This window comes from Diorhabda carinulata, chromosome X, assembly GCF_026250575.1.
Source record: "Diorhabda carinulata isolate Delta chromosome X, icDioCari1.1, whole genome shotgun sequence".
Lineage (NCBI taxonomy): Eukaryota > Metazoa > Arthropoda > Insecta > Coleoptera > Chrysomelidae > Diorhabda > Diorhabda carinulata.
The window spans coordinates 58,831,751-58,853,930 of NC_079472.1; the positions used below are offsets into that span (position 1 = coordinate 58,831,751).

General features: G+C 31.5%; 1 protein-coding gene across 1 annotated transcript in view; it reads left to right on the forward strand.

The window, feature by feature from the left end:
- Nucleotides 1-22,180, forward strand: part of LOC130901982 (uncharacterized) — a 154,644-nt gene that overhangs the window by 61,292 nt on the left and 71,172 nt on the right. The gene's annotated exons all lie outside the window — the stretch shown is intronic.

The following is a 22,180-nucleotide window of genomic DNA, read 5'->3' on the forward strand; positions in this document are numbered from 1 at the left end:
TAGAAATATTTTACTTGTTATGTTTTTAATTGTTTTTGAAATGGATTCGGATAATTATTTATAGCTGTCGATTGATGGATGTCACATTCTTCGGAGTAGATGTAGAAATTAATATTCGTGCGTTATTAACCAGAAAAATGTTTTTTTTTTCTCCTTTGATGAACAGCAAATGTTTTCAGCTACTGGGAAACCGATTACGATCTAAATGGATCCATATCGATCATGTTGGAACTCCCAGATTCTTTATTTGCCTAACCTTGATTCAATACTTCGTATCAATATCAATGCTTAAAATTTTACTCAACTTATTCTAATAAAAAGTTCGATTAAATAGTTTCTTCTGCTAGATTAAACGTGCTAAAAATGAAGCCTTTTTATAAACTAATAGTTTTCTTATTAAACCTGAATGTGAAGATATAGAGGAGAGTGCCCAAAACCGGACCCCTATTTTGTTTTTTAATTAAAAAAAAATAGAAAATAGTAACAAATAATGTTTTCAAATCATCTAATATTTACTTTGTAATTTTTAAGTTAAAATCGAATTTAAAATTAGTACATAGTTTTGATTTGTGCCGTTTTAGAAAAAGACTAACCCATTTTTTCTCGTCAATATCGTCTTTGAATGGGTGTTCGATGTTATTTCTTTCTGCCAACTGTACTGCCATTCTTCGTAAGTCAAGTCAAAAAAGAAACTTCCATGGTAAGGCAATAACGAACCAGCTCTTGTTCAATATCATTACCCAAAACTGTAGATCTGCCTCGGTTTGTTTTTGTCAGGTGTACCGTACTTCATGTTGGACAACCTCATGAGCGTTGTTTTCGGAACATTAAAATTTTTACTGGCCTTCTTCTTTTTCCGAACTGATTCAATTGCTTTCGTCGTTTTAGAAGGACTCCACTTTCTTTGATCGGTTTTTCCCATTATCCTTTTGAAATCTGAAACGAAATTTCAAAAGAATAAGCGTTAGTACAGATTTAGGAGACTTTGTACATGAAAAAACAAACGACTAAAGCCATCAGTTTATTAACTCGATTAATTTTGAACCAAATATCTGAATGAAACGTTTTGATGATAAACAATAAACTTAAAACTTGCCATTTAAGAATATATATATAGATATAAAGGCTTATCTGAAAATATCTGGGAAAAATAATGAAAACTGTAGCACTGCTCAAAAACTTTTTTCGCTATCAAAACATGTAAAAGTGAACTGAGGGTGAACATGTGAAGTGGGCTATGTCTGCGCTCCACTACATAGTGGTAGATGCCTAAACTTTACAGTTTAATAGGACAAAGTTCAGGAGAATGCAATATCAGAAGACCAGGGGTCCAATTTAGGGGAAGGGGTCCGGTTTAGGGTACTTTCCTCTACATATTATAATATAGGTATATTTTCTCTAAATAATGGTACAAAAAGCACGTCTATCGATCTTTTAAACTAAGATATTAATCGAAACCACCCGTGTATAGAAATGATTTATAAGATTGAGAATAAAAGACGTCGAAATTAAAGTGCTGAATCCAACGTTCCATGTTTTCACAATTTTTATCTTAAATAAACAATTCGTAAATAATTTTCGACACTATTTTCCCAATTTCAAGAATTGAGTATCTTTATAACCCCAATTATACGCAATTCTTTGAACAACTAGACTATTACGACTTTAATTTGTTGTTCAGTATTCAATAAAATATATAAAAAATTGTATTTACAACCCAAAAATATTCTTTTCCATTTACACTGAATTGTATATCACTTTTCATTTCTAGAGTTCAAAAATTGCTAAAAAAAATACGACGATACTGTTTATTCATTTTATTTTTAACCAGTTGAAATTAGAAAATTTGCTTTTAATTCACTGGCGAATCAAGTTCTCTAAAATTAAAATCACTTTTTATTGTATTCTACTCTGTAGAACATAATGATAATTTCAATTCTTTAATTAACATTAACAGGTTTTCATAGTTTCCAAAATAAATTTCATACCGAAATGCGAAGAAAATAAACCTTATCACATAATTTTAGATGGATTGTTCGCAGCAGTTTTTTCTCGACAAAAATATCACGATTTTTAAACTAGATTCGTAATTTTGGAACCAAAGAATAATATTTCATACAGGACATGAAAACAACATTCACCCAATTTTGAGAAAAATCATGTTTGCCGTTAATCATTCATCCCCACACGATATTTCTAATCTGAGACTATTAAATCTTTTTTTTTGTTTTTACGTTACTAAAACCGTCTAAACTTTTTGTCTTAAATCGACTTATTTCCAACTGATAAATAAAACAATCGAAGAATAACAATTTTTGACTATTTTTGTTTTATGTAAATACAGGGTATTCCAAAATTATCTTTACAACTTCAAAAATTCATAACTTCGAAAATAAACAAGATATTTATATCTGTATTTTGCATGTATTACTGCAACTAATAAAGCTTTTTTGGTACACTTCAACATGCGCACCATTGGTAGCCCTAAACACTTCTAGTCTGTAATCAATTTCAAGCAGGTTCGCTGTAACATGTCGCCTGTAATTGTACTGAATGATTGTGTAATGCGAGGTTTGAAGTCATAAATGTCATTAACCGTTGTCCAGTAAACAATCTCCTTTAAATAACCCAACAAGACGAAGTCGAGGAGTGTTATGTCCAGAGACCATGGTGGCCATGGAATTGGGTCATACCGTTCAATCCATCGGTTGGGAAATGTTTCGTTGAGGTGTTCTCGAACTGCTGTGCACCATCTTGTTGGAAGTAAACAATCGGCTGTAATTCTTCCTACTAAGGAAGAGCAAAGTTTTGAAGCATATCCAGGTACACGCAGACAGTAACTGTGGTTTCTATAAAGAAGAAAAGACCAATGATTTTGTTGTGCATAAGTCCACACCACACATTAACCTTTGGGCTGTATGTGGGGTTCCAGAAACCCAAATTCGTACGTTGTGGCGGTTTATTGTACCAGACACATGGAACGTGGCCTCATCACTGAAACACACCTTTTCCAAGAAATCTTCATCATACTCAATACGTTGCAATATGTCTACGGCAAATTCCACACGTTTTGGGCGATCTGTTTGTAACAGTGCCTGCAGCAACTGTGCCTTATAGACATACAGACGCAACTGTTTATGAAGAACCCTGTGGATTGTGGTTGTAGGCATTTGGAGTTGTCTGACGAATTGAAGTTTTCGGATTGTGCTGGAATGTTTTCTGGACTTGTGTTAAGTCGTCCGATTCCACTTTTATGCAATACTGATCCGGTGCTCATAAACCTTGTGCACTATGCACGAATGGAGTGGGTCTCTTTGGAATTTCGTCCTGTGTATCTGATTTCATCTCTATGAACCAGGACACGCATTGAGCTTTCTGTTGTGATCAGCCTATTGAAAAAATATTTATTAGTTGGAGTAATACATGCAAAAGACAGAATATAAATATCTTGTTTATATTCGAAGTTATGAATTTTTGAAGTTGTAAAGATAATTTTGAAATACCCTGTATGTACCTAAATAATTTGACTTTACTTAAATGTAGTTTTATCTTTCTATTCGATCATGTAGCTTTGGTAAGATTTGTTTATTGTTGTTATTTATTAGGTTGAAGTTTTATGAAATTTCTTAACAAACAAAAATTATAATTTTGTAATCAGCAACATTTTCCCTTTATATTAGATGTTATAATGTTAAATAAAAAATGTTGAAAACCACAATCGTTTCATAGAGCACATTGTAAGAAATCAATAAGATTCGGTAACGTTCATTTCCCCTATTTGCAACCGCAGTGTCCGTAGTTACGTAAACCCTGATACAAGGACTCTAGCGCCACTATGAATCCTGCGTTTTTAGACGACTGCATGTCTACTCTCTAGGACCTCTTTCGATCAAAGGTTATGTTTTATCCTCGCCGACTACGACGACAATCAGTTGTTTTGTTTCCACTGAGTACGTTGGATCGTTAGTCGATGTAAGCGTGTATTACCGAAAATTATATCGCGGACTTCTCCATCTGGCAGGAAAGACGTGATACGCGAGGCGTTCGTTAGATCATATGTGCCGTTAACATAGGGACTATAATGTTTTTTAATCAGCTGACGACTGCTAATAATCTTTATTCCAATACGATAACAAAAAAGTGTTAACTAGTATTTGTAGATCGGTTATAAAAATGGAGATTCAAAGTGATTGTTTAATACTTTAAGAGGAGTTTTTGTCTTGAAAACAAGCAGCGGTAATTTGATATATTTATTGTGTTGTCGTTTACTTCTAAAACAATACGGATTTAAAAGTATTCTTGTGAAAAAAAAAAAACAAAATTTGAAATATTTATTTTGTTTTGAAATCAGGTCGGTTGTTTATTTTTATAGTTAGCAGTGTTTTGCAATTACATTTTAATAGAAAGAAAAAAAAACATTTCGCATTCTGAAAATTTTAAATATTGAAATTATACAAAAATAATTTTCAAAAGTGGTGTCTTATTTAAAACTACAATATTCAATTTAATAGTGATGGTATCGTATATCTTATCTTACCAAATCAGTTCTTATATTTAATATATATAAGGATTTATTCCTCCAATTCAATTATTTTAACTACCAATAATTTGTTTAAAAAGAAAAACGTCCATTTTAAATGCCTCTATTAGCTAGGAGTTTATCAATAGGGCCAAACATGGTTTGGTTGTGTTCAACCTAAGAAAATAGGCTTTTGAAATTGAATTGGACAAGTGGTAAATTTAATATATTTCTTTAATTTGTTATTTCTCAGATCTTTTGATATATTAATGCATCTAAATGTTCTTGATTTTAGGTCTCTGTTTTAAAATAAGTTTTTTTTTAATAATTTTTGGTGGAAAGATAAATTTTGACATTTCGACTTTTCTTTATTTTGACTTAGAACTTTGTTCAAATAAGAAAAATTTAATTTTTCCTTGGACCCTATGTCTCAAATATATAGCAGGAATCATTTAAATTATTTGTAGTTTTATTAGAATTTACGAAATAAAATTTTAAATTTTACTTTAATTATTCATGTTTTTTTATCATTTATAGTTTTTTCCTTCTTATGAGTGCGAACCCTTTTTCGTGTATTAGATTCCGTTTCAAGAATTTTTGAATCTTTATAAATGAATTTATGTTTTTTCGATATTCCATGGTTCGTTAACGCAGTTTTATTTTTTTAATCGTATTGATGACCTTTTAGTCTATTTTCTAAATACTGAGACGTTTGCCCTATGTAGACAGCGTCACAATTAGTACAAGGCACTTGATATATAATATTACTTCTTTTGTTGTTTGGTGTTTTAGATTTAAATTTAGTGGCAAGGATGTTTTATGTTTTGATGTTTCGTTTCTGTTAATAATGCTAATATCCCAGGATAATAGGCAGTTGGCTGATGGCGCGCCACGCATGCCTATTTTCCCGGAGTATTAGTTAAATGCCGGACAATAGATTATTCGTCGAGAAATTACCAAGCGTTTGTCTATTCTCCTAGGACTTTAGCTAAAATTCGGATAACAGACTATTGGGTTTACAGAATAAGATAAAAAAATAGGATAAAAGAAGTTTTATTTATTTATTGTTTGCATGTTAATCAATCATTTGGAGGCTTGGTGACATTCTGATTTACATTTTATTTTATTTTTAAAACAAGAACAACGGTTTGCTCCACATTGTTTACCTAACCGAACCTAACCTAACCTAACCTAACCAGCATGAGCATGAGCTTCTAAAATTTTCTCATAATAATTTTCTGCAAGTACACAGTAAATAACAGCATCTGTTTGTTTTTTCCTTTTTACGATTACGTGTCATTCATTTTCGATTTGCAATAGTTCATAGCTAATCACATAATGATAGTAAGTATTGTAAGCTTCGGGTCCAACTTCTCTGTACCATCGAGTAAAATTTGCTTTACTTTGTTTAACTGTTCTTTATCCCATATATCGCGATTACCTTTCTGACTATTAAACAATTTGGCCTTTTTCAAAAGATATTCTATTATCCGAATTTTAGCTAAAGTCCCGGAAGAATAGACAAACGCTTGGTCATTTTTTCGACGAATAATCTATTGTCCGGCATTTAGCTAATATTCACAACTTCCAGATATATACATATCTGTACCACATATGTTACAAATTAGTTTAAGAGATGTTCAATCTTGATAATGGATCATTACTATTTAAGAAAGAATTTACGTGTCCGAGAATGTGTTGCTTTCAATATTTATAAACTATTTTTCAAATAAATTTGTAATTATTCATTTTTCCTTTATTTGTCCATTTGTTTATAAAAAATATTGATAATTTTACAACAACTTTTATTTCCCCATTATTGGAGTTGAGTGGAGTAGACACAATATAGAAATGTCCAATTCAATTCAACGCATATTCAGCAGTCTTATAGTCCGGGAGCCGGCAATCTCAAAAGACCCGTGATCGCAGAATTGCAAAGTTTTTATATAAATCGACAGCTATTAATTAGAGGAACAAAATGCGTAAATTTATTTGGCCGAAAGTATGAAAAACAATAATTGGCTTACCAATTTTTTCCAGCTGGAAGGGTGCGGCCCTGATTGGGGCATGAAATTTCCCCATCATTTCGGAAAACTTTTTTTTAATTTGCCGATTTTTATGTAAATTTTAAAAATATCGTGGTATGCGTGCCTAAAAACGACAGGAAATATCGCGCATACATGACATTCAATTTCATCATTTCACTCTGTAATAAACGTCCATATAACAATAAAAAATGTTATTTATATCTTAAATTTAAAGGATAAATAGAATCGAAGGAAATATATCATTTTTTTTTATTTTTATTTCAGTTGATTAAAATATCGCAATCAATTTATTAATTTAAGATTATACAATAAACAATTGTTTATACTAAAGCAGAACATAATTATTTTCATTCATCTAAACTATCATTATAACAATTATAGTGTTTTTCACCTTCTGATTCCTCACATTCTTCATTACTTTTAGTGGTGCCGCTGGACAGTTATACCACAATGGTTTTTAGGCACGTTTATCACGATATTTTTGTAATTTACATAAAAATAAACAAATTAAAAAAAAGTTTTCCGAAATGATGGGGAAATTTTATCCCCCAATCAGGGCCGGACCCTTGCAGCTGGAAAAAATTGGTAAGCCAATTATTTTTTTTCATACTTTCGGCCAAATAAATCGACGCATTTTGTTTCTCTAATTAATAGCTGTCGATTTATATAAAAATTTTGCAATTCCGCGATCACGGGTCTTTTGAGATTGCCGGCTCCCGGACTATTAATTTTATGTTCGTCTCTAACACGAATCGCCTGGTTCGTGGTTCCTAACGGGTAAAAGTCTTTATTCCATTTATTTTATTTTAACTTTCATATAAAATATCATTTTCATAATTAGATTATGATCGACATTGGTTTGTAGCAGTGCCAAGACGTCTCCTAGTTAACGAGGAAGACAAAATATGAGGTCACAGTTCTACAACAAATATTTATATCAACTACTTGTTTAAGTTTAATCCTCATTTTACTTTATAATAAATTAATCCTTTCACTCGTTTATAAACATCCTATATTTATATTGAATACATAACTAATATTTGGATTTGTAATAAAATTAGTTGCATAACTGTTTTAGATTATTTATCTTGAATACAGATTCACGTCTCAGAATACATTGATGAAAGATGCTAATATTAGATATACCATTACCTGGAATAAAATTTAATATATTTCATATGAATTTTGCATTTTTTGTCATGGGCGGTTGCTAATTTTCCCACTCTCATCTTTGTAATAATAAAAATCATCGGCAAATCTCCCAAGTAGATTCAACCAACTTTCACATCGTATCCAGTCTTATCTGATTAAAAAATTGGGTTATACTTTCTTGTTTCTTTTAGGCTGATGTTTTATAGGTTTTCCATTCTCAACAAAATCACTAACAATTATATCTTCCAGTGCGTTTTCGTTAAAACATCTTGTATGTCTGTTAATGTCGACTACACACCTAAATTTGTTTCCAGTCTCATCAATACCGTGTGACATACATTATTCCGTGGATAAAGATTATGAATATTTATTTCATCATCTTAGTTTTATCTTTAATGGATACACATTTTATGAAATGTTTGTCTTCCTGTTGTTTATCCAAAAATTTATTGGCTTAACGTAAACATAGATCAAATTCATTCGTCATTGATTTATTGGGTTTAACGCATTTGAATCACTTACAAAATAAAAATAATAAAAGTAATTACAAACATCAAGAATGATTATATATGTGACACAAAATCGTTAATTAATGCTGATATATGTATAACGGTAATCATTGGGTCTAGATTCGAAATTAAATGGTTTTAATATACTTTCATTATTAGTCTTAATTCTATACTCCCAGAGAGCTTTCTACCGATGGTAGTTTATTTTTTCTAATTCCACTATGCCATGAAAGCCTCGAAAGTCTTTTCGAGTCTTTTTATTGTGTATTGTCACGTAACCTTATTTACTACCTAACCTGACAAACTCATAGAGCCGTTATCTTCTGAAGATTTGGAATTTGAACGGTAGACGGATAGCACAAGCATTTATAGAGTGTATGTTATCGTGCAAAGAATGAAATTCAAGGAGTTTCTTGATTTTTCTCTCCGTTAAAAGCTAATGGAAAATGAACAATAAATAACAACCCTTAATTATATGGCCCCAAAAGAAAAAGTCGCAAGGTGTTAAATCACAAGATCTCGGTGGCCAATTGTGTTCACCTCTTCGAGAGATAAAACGGGCCGGAAATTTTTCCTGTAAAAGATCGATGGTTTCGTTGCCTGTGTGGCACGTAGCGCCGTCTTGTTGAAAGTAAACGTTGTCCAAATCAATACCATCCAATTCCGGCCATAAAAAATCATTAATCATCTCTTGATAGCGCAATCCATTCGCCGTAGCTGTTGCTCTAGCCTTATTTTCGAAAAAGTAAGGTCCAATGACACCGCCAGACCATAAACCGCACAAAACAGTCACGCGTTGAGGATGGAGAGGATTTTCAACAATAACTCTTGGGTTTTCCGAGCCCCAGATTCGACAATTTTGTTTATTGACATAACCACCAAGGTGGAAATGGGCCTCATCAGTTAAGATGATTTTTCGATGAAATTCCGGATCATTTTCATGCATTTCAAGGACCCAATCAGCAAAGAAACGACGTTGTTGATGATAGGCCGGCTTGAGTTCTTGTGTTAACTGAACTTTATAGGAGTTAAGACCCAATACTTTATGCAAAATACGGTGTAATGACGTTTGTGGAATGGCTGATTCCAAAGAACGACGAGGAATGGACAAACCTGGGTTTTCTTCAACACTTTGGGCTACAGCAGCAATATTCTCAGTTGTTCTAGAGCGATGTGCAAGGGTTTTATTCTTCACATCACTAACTTGTCCCAACAGCTCAAATTTTTCCACCAATTTCTGTATTGCGATCCGAGAAGGTGCTTCACGTCGACCCAAAAATGTTTTAGTTTTACGAACCGTCTCTGCCAAACTTTCACCATTTTTATAGTGAATTTTAATAATTTCAATGCGTTGTTGAAGCGTGTATCGTTCCATTTTCATTAATGGCGTAGTTTCTACTTGTCAAATGTCAAAAAATGACAGCTTCAAAAGTGACATTTACCGAAATAGCGGGCTGTTCAAAATAACACTTCTTATTGGAAAAACCTTTATGTCTTTTCGAATGATTAAACGATGCCGTAGTTCTTGTACAATTTTTGGGGGATTTGATGTTTTTCATTATGTTATGGACTAGTGTGCGTCCATTTTAAAACTTGAATATTGTTTTTCGTCATTTTTTAGCCGTAGTTATTTTGAACCATATCAATGTTCAATCAAAACATACAATTTTTTATTTCAGTAAAATTCTGAAAAAATATCTAGTATCACCATCTCAATTTGCCTGATATATGAGTAATAATAAATCATTGATTATTACCTCATTTCAAACAGTTCTACTTATTCATTCCGGCATTACTTATTACATAATTTGTTGTTTGTTGTAATTATGGTGATTAGCTCATTCTAATTTAATAACATCGTCAAATACATTATAAATATTACATAATTGAAATTTTTACCTCCTATTCCTCTGTATATATATTTATCGTGTATCAAAAACTGTTGAAAACAAATTTTTTTTGAAAATTATTATTGTCAGTAACTTCATGTTATTTATCATTACAGAAATAGATTAATTGAAATAAAATCGATGTAGTTTCACTTTCATATTCAGTAGAATATAAAAAATCAGCTTCTAAGTTGTCATATTGTCACTTATTTTATTAGATCCTGATCGTATCGATCATCTCAATGTCTACATTGTTATTTGTATCACACGGATCACCTTCGATATAATATTATTATATCTGTAAATGTAAAATGGTATTGAAGGTAAACGTGTTATGTAAAAGTATGTGTTGTTGATATGGTCATTTATAGTGCCATTCAAATTATCTTGTATACATAATAGGAGATGAGTACAAGCTAAGTAAATGAATTAAATGCTTCGACATTAATTGTATTTATGGTTTAACTCAATAATTCAGGCAACAAATGTTCGTTATCTATTCTAATGTTCTATTTATTATTGTTTTCAAAATTTGAGATAATAGTTCAAAAAGAAACTCCTCCCACCCCGAATAACAAATAATACCATACTCATGGTGGCCACAAAACCTGGAAACTTCAGTTCAATTTACGGGAAAAGTCAGGGAATTTCTCTGGAAGAATCTGGAAAAAATGAAAATTTTCAATTGGGATTATTTAAAATTATTCAACTACTAGAATTTTTTCTTTTCTTTCGAATGAAATTGAAAAATTGGCGTAACAATAATAATAATAACAATCTTAATATCAACAATAACAATAATACCGTTTGTCCTAATAACATTTTTGTTCTGAAGAATGAAACCATTAGAGCTGAAATCCTTTGGTGTTTACAGCAAGTTCTTTGTCATCAGTCATTTCGTGCAGGTGCTTCTAGTGTTTCTTTACTTAGAATAATTGTTTCATCGATGCAGCTACAACGCACGAAAATTCCATACGTTATAACATGCGGAATAGCATCTTTTTTATAATCTGAATTATTACAAACTATACAAAAATGTCCTTACTTTGCTGTAGAATTTGATGAATCTCTAAACAAAGTTTCTCGAAGCGGACAAATGGATATTAATGTTCGTTTTTGGGACTCAACCAAAAATGAAATATGTACACTTTCCGTGTTTATTGGACATTGAACTGTAGATATTTTGAAAGCTTTTCTGACTGGTATCGATGGATTAGATGTTACAAAAATTTTACAGATATCTATGGATAGTCCTAACGTTAATAAAAAGTTTTTTAACAACTTAAAGTCACATTTAAAAGATAATGGGGATGTTAATTCTCCTGTGATATTGGATCTTGGTAGTTGTGGAATTCACACAGTACATAATGCTTTTAGAGCGGAAATAAAAGCAACGAAATGGAATTTTGTTCCTTTTCTTAGCTCGCTATATAATTTATTCAAACATGTACCTGCACGACGAGCTGATTACACCCTCTACTCAAATTCAAAAGTATTTCCGAAGAAATTTTGTGATATTCGATCGGTTGAGAATGTAGCGGTGAGTTCTAGAGCGATTGAAATTTTACCTTTTGTCGTAAAATATGTTCAAGGAGTAAAGATAGACAAAATAGAGCCCAAATGTGATAGTTTTATAACAGTTTCTAGCGTTTTTGAAAACGGAGCTAACTTTTTTTTCAATTTCTTGCTTCGTTTGTTGATCCATTCTTGGTTCAATTTCTGTTAGACGACTGCTTAGCACCTTTATTTTATGAGAGTATGGCGCCTTTATTATACGATATCATGCAAAACTTTGTATCAGCGAACCTTCTTGAATCTACATTTAAAAAAATCTGAAAATTTGATTTTTTATAATGGCATTAACATTGGTTGTGCGACTAAAAGAGCTATCAAAGAATACAACAACATTAAAGAACGTGATGTTCTAGAATTTAAAAAAGATTGTCGCCAAGCATATACTGCTTTGACTGAAAAATTACTTGAACGATTTCCAGTAAACTACAAATTAGTGAAAGGAATTAATTGTTTAGATCCAAATGTCGCAAAAAATTTAGATATTGGAGCAAAACGTTTTTCAATTTCGCTTGATATTTTAATCGAAAATAATTGGATGGCGGGGTCCTTTCTTGATGAAATCCTAAATTATTTTGAGCCAGATGATAAAAAACTAAATTGTTATTGTGTATATTATTTTTACATTTTTTCATGAATAACTCATCTCTTGAACGAGGATTTTCTATTAATAAAGACTGTTTAGCTCATCGCCCATCATCATTAATTTATGATAAATTGAGAAATGTTGGTATTGAAAATATTGAAATATCGAATAGTCTGATTCAGTCGGTTAAAAATTCAAGAAGCCGTTATAAAGAAAAATTTTAAAAAAATTAAAAAAGATAAAGAATTAGATGATAGTAAGAATAAATATTCAAAGAAATAGCAATTGAAAAATTAAAGAATAAATGAATAATTATAAGTTAAAGAAAACAGTATATATGTATTACGTATGCTGTTTAGTTTTTAGCGCTAAAAGTGTTAATTTTTCATATTTATTTAATAAATATAAATAAAACTTTTCCTCAGTAATATTCTTTAAATACAGTTATCTATTAATCTTACATATAATCGAATGTTTTTACTGAACACTGTGATATATAAAACATACGGTCATTAAATTGATTAATGACGTTACTAATTGCGACTTTTTTTCAAATTTTTCCGATTTGCAATCTATAATATACGAAAGAATTTTTATTTTTTTGTTTTCATTGTGGATAATTAATAATTTCGAGTATTTAGATTGTTCAGCACTTTGGTAGCAAAACAATTGGTACTGGTCAAAAAAAAAACACGTAATAGAATCATTTAGAGTTCAAACGCTAAAGTGCTCTCGTGCTCGAAACTACTTATTGTCTTCGTACTTGGTAATCAGATCAGTCGTTGTTTCTGATACCTCTGAAAAAGAACTTGACCCGAAAAGAAGTTGGCCCACAAAACGTGTTCACTTTTAAAATGTTTTAGTATGCATTTGTTGTGTTCCATTAGATGGAAATGTTTTGTACAAAATCAATTGCACAATACAAAACAACAGTCGTCTTTTAATTATTATCCGACTTGCTACTGTTATCTCTGAAGTAGATTTTCGTAGTTGTTTTCTTTTTGTTTTGTATTTCTTTGAAATCTCTGTTATCTGTACAAAATCAATTGCACTGTTATCTCTGAAGTAGATTTTCGTAGTTGTTTTCTTTTTGTTTTGTATTTCTTTGAAATCTCTGTTGTCTGTTTGATAAATTATTAAAGTTGCTGTCGATAACATAAAAGCTTAAAACTTTCTAGAAAATGTTATCCAACTCTTGTTAAGCACTTTTTCAAATAGATATATATATATATATATATATATATATATATATATATATATATATATATATATATATATATAATTTGTGCAATTTATATACTTGGATGATGCTGTTTTGTACCAGAGTTCGAGATATATTCAAATTAATAATAAGCAAAATAACGGTTTCATTAAAATGTAAGAGAAAGCTTTGTATTCAATAGACTTAATATATCTATTTTAGTAACATATTATATATAAGAATTACGAGGCACATCCAGAAAGTTAGTTTCATCTCCATCGTAAAATGTAATTAAACGTCTTCACTTCGAAATATCTGCGGAAAATGACGGCTCAGCTCAATAATTGTAAAGCGACGGTTTATCAATGACATTTGGTTGCCTTTACTATCTACGCAACACCTGCTTACTCATGATGTTGGACCCATAGAGATGACGATGAATTTCAATATTCGTAATGCATTATGCATTCAAAAAGTTTATCCCGAACTTCACGGACGGCGGGAGAAGAAATAGGAGCTTCCGTTTCCACCGCTACCACGCTACTGGCACGAGGTAGGACGTGTTTACTGTTATATACGTCATAGATTTATGTCATGGCTAATTATGTTTAAAAACAATGGAAAACTTACTTTTTGGATGTGCTTCGTATATCATTGAAATTTTGAAATAATATAAATCTATACACTGAATTGTTAATTATTCCAGTAAGATTTTTAAGCATTTCCAGTATTGTGCGAACGAAATCAACGACAAAAATTCTGATATCGCCTTTAAACAGACTTTTTACGTAATCAACTATAATTTTCTATGGTTGCGATACTCGGAATCAATATCCTCAATTTTATAAGATATTTTATATATCGCACTAAAGACTATTAACATTTTGAATAAAATAATTTCGTTGTACCAACAAATTGCGAATACTATTTTTATCAAGAATCAAATCACAATAGAAGAAACAGAAATATTTCTAGGTAATTGACCTCTTGGTGAATTGTCAACCTTGAAATTATTTTGGAACCTATTGAGCGGTTGTAAGTTACATAAATCGTGCAAATTTACGCAGTTTATACCGGGTTCGTCTGTTGTCTAAGTGACGCATTTTTATATCCATACACATGTTATAGATGAAAATTGGGGTTTCTAAGAGATAATCAGTTTAAGCGAACTTAGGTTTTTTATATGTCAAAAATTGTGTATATTATTATGATGTGTGCTAATCCAAATTCTGCATAACTTATATTATAAAACATTAATCTACACATTGGAGTTTTTTTATGAAAAGTAAATTTCTATATCTAAAGAGGAACCACTAAATGAACAGGTCCTAACCTAACCTGAAATCAAGTTCAATGCACTCCTTTCCGTAGTCGTTGCCCACCTTATTTACTGCATTTATATCCTGAACCCTTACTCCCTATAAAAGATATTTGTTAACTACTACCCTTATTCAGATTGACGATAACAGAGAAGTAGCAATAACTAACTATAACACATATATTCCAATCATTATTAATAATGTCGAAATACAAGAAAAGCTTTCAAATTAATTTAATCTTATGTGCGTTCTTAAAACCATTACACATCTAACCTTCAATGGAACTTTCTAGACTCCATGCAGATAAGACCATGGACGAATAATAAAAGATGGACCTAGAGCAGAACTTTTTTCTTCGAAATATAACGAAATATATGGCGGAACAAGTTGAGGCATTACATAATTCACTAAAATAAAAATAAGGCCTTAATTTGTCGGAAATACTAATTTATTGTGCAATATTAAAAAATAACATTTTTAATAACATTTAATTAATTGAACTTTGGTCTTTGTGACATGTGGAACTGTTTTTGTTTCTGCATGACTTCATCGTAAGCCGAAAAATTTGTGATGCTGAAATTTGTAACAATGAAAAAAGGAGGTCATTCGAAAGCCTATTACGAAGACGATTTTTTCATTATTGAAAACGTTTGTTCGCACAAATCGCTTGTACCCAACATAGCCATTATTTTCTGGGCGTGGGAAACTATATTTGGGTATTGTGTCCTAGATAAGGACTTATAAAATTCCAATTTGCTGGTGTTCAAAAATAGTTGTCTCAAATGGGTAGTGCGTTCGACGGACGGGTTTTATGCCCGACGTGTACTGCCTTTACTGCCAATTCATGAGAATGAAAATCGTACTTAATTTTTGTTTGCTAGCCGCGGGCCGGAGATGGCCCGCGGGCCGTAGTTTCCCCATTGCTGACCCTAGAGTCACACACACAATACGTGGAGAACGATGAAGCCAACTTAGGGACAGTTTGTTTATGTTGTCCAGCACACATAACATTATTCGAACATAGGCGTAGCATGCGATATGTAAAAAATTAAATTTGAAAAAATAATTTAAACACATGAATGCAATATAGTTAGTTTCAAAGAAAATTAAATATTTCAAAATATATGTATTAAGGTAGTTTTAAAAATAATATTCTAGATTAAATGTAGACGTAAATTATCAATGCTAACCAGAAGTGTATAAAACTAACAAAATCTATTTTCTCATGGCAAATGGATAATATTGGATGTCTTACAATAGTTTAATTTGAAATTACAAATATTTGTAGGCCATTGTAATATGGAATAACTATGAACAAAATTGAAATAGAAAGTTAAAAAACAAACGTTACTGGTTTTTGAAGAGAACAGTTTTGTTTAGGTGTTGACGAATTCGTGGAATTTTTTCAATTTTTTTATTCGTTTTGATCATTAAATTCATTTAAAATGGTACTAAGCAAGTTAGCTACTATTTCCGAAATTAAAATCAATTCCAAATTTTTTATATTTTTGTTGAAAATATTGGTGGTTTTGTTGAAAAATCGAAAATATTTTCCTGCACACTGACATACTAATTATGAAGCATTTGTTAAATGGAAAAATTCTTTTTGCATTTGCGATGTAGATAAAGGTTTCTCTGATTCTAGCAATGATAAGCAGTGTTTGCAATTAATAATTTGTTTTAAAAATTTTACAACAAATTCTGCTATATAACTAACTACATCTAAAACATAATCGGTCAAATTCCATGATTCTGAGTTTAAATACTGAAATTCTTCAATATTTTGCTTCAATTTGTTTTCAAATTCTGCATCTTTTTGAATATTTCCAGTCTTACTAGGTCCTTGGCTACTACAATGCAAGGTATTTTCAAATTGACGTGCAGTAGAATTATTGTTGAATCTACCTCTACTTCTAATAGTACCAAAAAACAGTTCCAAATGGTCTTGTGAAAATTTATAAGTAAGCAAATATTTAACACTTTTTGAACATTGAAATACGCAATATGAATTAACTAAATTTTTCAAACAGATAATAAATACTTGTCAAATGCTGAATCAAAACACTGCCAAGAAGTACCCGGTTTAATATCCAAATTTGACATAACTTTTTGCCTGAAAACAATACTCTTTGTAAATAAGATAATTTTCTTATCAATTACTTAAGTTAATACCTCTTACTGGAAGATACCTCATCATCTGTACTGCGATATACGGTATTACATTCTTTTTCAAAAAAATCTTCTCGGGATTTTCATTCCATTGAAAATCGTCTGCTTTGAAATGAGTGCAGCAAATATAAGCTTCTTTGGGTAAATCTTTTTCCTGTATTTTCATTACAGCTAGCCACTTTTGTCTTTGCTCTACTTTCGTACGAAATCTACAATTTTATATTGTAAGAAGTTAATCGATTTATTAACAAATTAGGTTGAGTTACCTTATTGATACTCACCTAATAATCCACTTTTTTACAAACATAACACGATTTACCCATTGTCTTAGCACTAATATGTCACTTAAACAATATCTAAACACTCAAAAATATTTCACTTCAACAAATTTATTCAAAATTCAATATTTAGTAAACAAAGGCAGACATTTTACCGCAAACGAAAACAGATACATAGCGATGTTGCCAAGCTTTTATTTTTCCCATTCACCAAACTTAGTGAGGACTAAAGCCAGATTCTTATTGATGTTTAATAAAATTAAGATGTATAAATAATTATTTGTAAAACGTACAATGCATTCAGATAATAAATATTAAGTGTGAAATTTGACAATACTGAGGTCAACTGTAAGTTGGCTTCAATTATCTTCGAACGTGCTAGGTCCATTCCTTTTATTTATTCGTCCAAGGATAAGACTGACATCATTGTTTGTGTTATTCGTGACATAGGACAAGCAATAGTCGACAAAGCGGTATAAAATTTGGCGCCCAGTCCGCATTTTTTCAAATAACTGCAACGATATTCGCATTCGGAATTATCTACCGCGAACGAAGCTATTAGATTGAATGTCTTAAATGAAAAAAATATTTAGGTATACCAGGCAAAGCTATGAGAAAATTACTGAAGGCAACAAAATCCAATGATCGAAATGAAATACTACATTATTACAATTTTTTAAATTCACATTAGAAGCCTAGAAAATGTTCCATTAGTCGAGTTGTTGATTTGTACAATTTTTTTTCTTGTACATATATACCTATTAGCATTGGCACTTTCCTTTCCAAATATTTTCCTCATCCTCCCCACTGCAATCTTTCTTTCAGTTAGAATTCCAAATTTTTGGTTTTATAAGAATCGGTGCTTCGTTTTAAAAAACAAGATTACTTTACATACTTATTTCAATAATTTTATCAATTATCAGCCACAAATTATGATTCAAACATCAGACTGTCGCTACACAAAATTCCCTCACATAGTAGGTATTCATATTTTTCTTAGTTTCACAGTTATAAAAGTAATCCTCGCGACTGTCAACGATATGAAATAATCTTAGAATAAATATTTATCAACTAATATTTTTAACTCCGCTTCCCTACATCTACATTCACAGGTCCGTTTTCAGTTTCATAAACATTGAAAATACATTCAGTTCAGTAGATATAAAATGAGGTTTTGTGGGGGAAAGTTGAACACCCGAAGACATATTTTTTGCGGTTTCTGAAATAGCAGGCTTTCTGCTTTATTGTTCTTTCACATAGCCAGTAAATATGTCTGTTTCTCGTCCAAGATATCTTCAAAAGATCCACTTACGCACTTGTTTAAAAAATAGTTCTACAGAATTGAACTAATTTGATGCCCAGCAAATTTAAAGTATTTTAATAGTATACTTTACCCAATTAATTTTAGAAACGACTTTCCACACAGACTAATATTTTAATTTCTTTTTGAATTTGTTCAATTTAACGATCTAATTGATTCGCAAAAATGATATTACCGCCTATTTACATCAAACTTGTGTGAAAACTATCAAGAAAATGGTATGAAGTTTCTGACAAAAAAGGTTTACGTCTCAGGACGAAGGATGTGAACGAGGAAGCTTAGATACGAGGATATATTGAAACCTGCAACGTCTCTAGACCTTTCAAAAAAATGTTTCTTCTTGCTCTGCAAACCAGACCTTCACAGCATTTATTACCTCCTCGTTGGAAGAAAATTTTCGACCTTTTGAACTTTTTTTCAGTTGAGTAGAGAGATGATAGTCGGACGGAGCCAAATCTGGTGAATAAAGGGGGTGCTCTAGTCATTCAAACCCTAAATCACGAATGTCTTGCGTAGCAACATGAGATTTGTGTGCAGGGGCGTTGTCCTGCAAAAACAAAATACCTTTGGATAGTTTTCTGCGTCTTTTTTCTTCAATTTTCTCCCGTAGAGTGGTCAGTAATCTCCAGTTATTGTTCTACCCTTATCCAAAAAATCAATCATAATCACTTCATGGAAATCCCAAAAAACTGAAGCAAGAACTTTTCCAGCAGATTTTTGAACACGAAACGTCTTAGGACATGGAGAACCAGCGTGTCGTCATTCCATCGATTGTTGCTTTGTTTCTGGATCGTAGAAATGTACCCAAGTCTCATCCATAGTAACAATTCTGTTAAAGAAGTCTACGTCGTTTTTAAATCGAGTACAGATCGAACGCGATGCTTCTACCTTTGCACACTTTTGGTCAACATTCAAACATTTGGGGATCCATTTTGCAGCAATTTTTCTCATGTCCAAATTGATGTGAACTATGATGAACGCGTTCGTATGAAATATTCATTGCTTCAGATATCCGTTTTAGCCCAATTCGACGGTCTGTTAAAATCATGTCATGAACTGCATCGATATTTTCGGGGGCTGACACAGAAATTGGCCTTCCCGATCGTTCATCATCTTTATTGGAAAATTTACTTCTTTTGAAGCTTGCAGTCCAATTTTCACGGTCGCATACGGAGGACATTCATCACCAAGGATATTAAGCATATATTCGTAAATCTGCTTACCTCCTAACCCTTTTAAATACATGTATTTGTTGATGGCTCGATACTCCAATTTTTCGATTTTCACAATTTCGGTGGACATCTTTTTCCGTTCAATTTATCGCGTAACTCTGGTTTACTTTTTTGATGTGAAACTTTACACTGACACTTCTAATAAGTTATTGTTCGTTGTTATGGTAACGCAATATTTTGTTTATGCACGGAACCGGTCTAGGCTAACTAGATATCAATACATCCTTGTAATTTTCGTTGTAATTAATTCATCTTCGCTATTTTTGTAATCACACCTAAGTGATAGTTTTGTCCTATTTTTCATCTCATATTTTTCTAAATTATAATTCATTTTATTTTTAGTCGAACTGACCGTGAACATGAACTTGATTTATCACAAACATATGAATTTATCAATCGATTATCAAAAGAGCGAGGTTAGTACGTTCATTAAGGGTCAAATTGGATTAAATAAAATTTATTTAAAACCAATGTTAAACGTTAAAAGATAAAATTAAAACATTCCAGTGTTTTTAATTTTTTTACTGTCGCTTGGAACTTAGAAGTATTGTGAATTGAGTAGAAAAAAAAATAAATAAAACCACAAAATATTATCGTATATCCGCCTCTCGATAATTTCATCATGATAATTAGTATTTTCCACCAGCTATTATTTTGTCTTCAATTTAAGATTGATCTGCTGTCTACAGTCGAGTTATTGGTGTTTTTCCTTGAATTTAAAACAATAGATATGGCTGTTGAATATATAATTTGTATTGGACGTAATATGAATAATCATTCAATATATTCTTTCCGTACGTTTACTTCTAATTTACCATTTTCAGCGCTGCTGGGTTCTCAGTTTATTCAACATCCTTAATCACAAATTTTACTGTCCCTTTCCCAAAATTTTTTATGAATTTTTTACTCACATTTCGTTAAAAATAGAATATATTCAAAAATAAATTATTGATATTTTAGTTATAGCTATAAATATAGATTTAGAACGTTGCTATTTCGTAAGATTTAATCAGACAACCATTATATATTAAATCAATTGATGAATTTAAATTAAACAAAAGAATTAAATAGTTTTATACTATTACTAAATTTTCGCTCAACGTCTGCCGACCCTGCACACATATGCTGCTAACATGGTCATATAGGGAGTGTATATTTATCTTTAAATTTGTTACTATGTCTAACAGACGTGAAAGACAATAAAATAAAACGTAAAGTGCTTCTACGGTATGTGAACAAATGGGTGAACACAACAGAAATGTGTTTAACACTTTTCATGTTTATTTGTACCTAGAGGATGCTGTGAGCAATCTGCAATAGAACAAACTTTACCTTCTTAGAATCAATACATAATCATTGGAGAAAAGAATGGAAAGCTAGAAATAGGAATAAAAATAACTAATAAAGTTCCTAACGATGAACCTGATTGAATGTTTTAAATAGAGTATATGCGAAAATGAATAGACTGTACATGTTGGTAACGTTAATAAGTCCCTTCTATCCATGTGGACAAAGACATGACATTATTTTTAGCAAGACTTCGTCAAGACTGTACATAGGAGGTTTGGCTGAACTTCCTATGTACAGTCAATGTAATTTTACAGGTGACGTCGATATTTTTGAAATTCTCGCGACCTCGCAAGGTGGAAAAACGCGGTCATTTCGTGCAGAAATATCCGCCATTTTGCTCGTTCATTGAATTAGTGGTAAATAAAACATTGCAAGTTTAAAACCTGTTTTGTGGTTTGGTTTTTTGAGTTAAAATTAAAAGGAATACTTTGAAAAATGTAAGTAGTTATTAAATAATCCAATATTTCATCAATTGATGATTATTTTTTTATTTTTAGGCTCTAATATTATTTACAAATAACATCATCCCAGACACAGACCCTCGCACAAAGATGGAACCTTTTTAAAATAGCAACAGAGGCTCAAGCAAAAATTTGGGCCATTAATAATAATCTTGTGCGAGTCAATAGATGGTGCAGCAAGCACAACCAATTTGTTAAATGGTATGATGATGGTACCGTTTTTGGCCACTTCAGATATTTCGGAAAAATAAAGGACAGATCGTTCGACCATAAAGGCTCAGCGGCAGAAGACACATGGTTCGAACGATTGCACATTAACGTCCGTCAAAGAATAATCATAACCTATTGTTTTTCACAAGGATTTTCATTTGAACAGTCGATAAAAGGTGCCTCAATCTTGGAAACAACAGTTTCGTCAAAATCGGTGAGCGACGTCTTCAACTATGCCCGTGAAGTTTGTGTGGCCAGTTTAGACCCAGCATATGAAGATGAAGGCCAAATTGGTGGGGATGGTTGCGTCGTTGAAATAGACGAATGTAAAATCGGACGAAGAAAATATAATAAAGGGCGCATG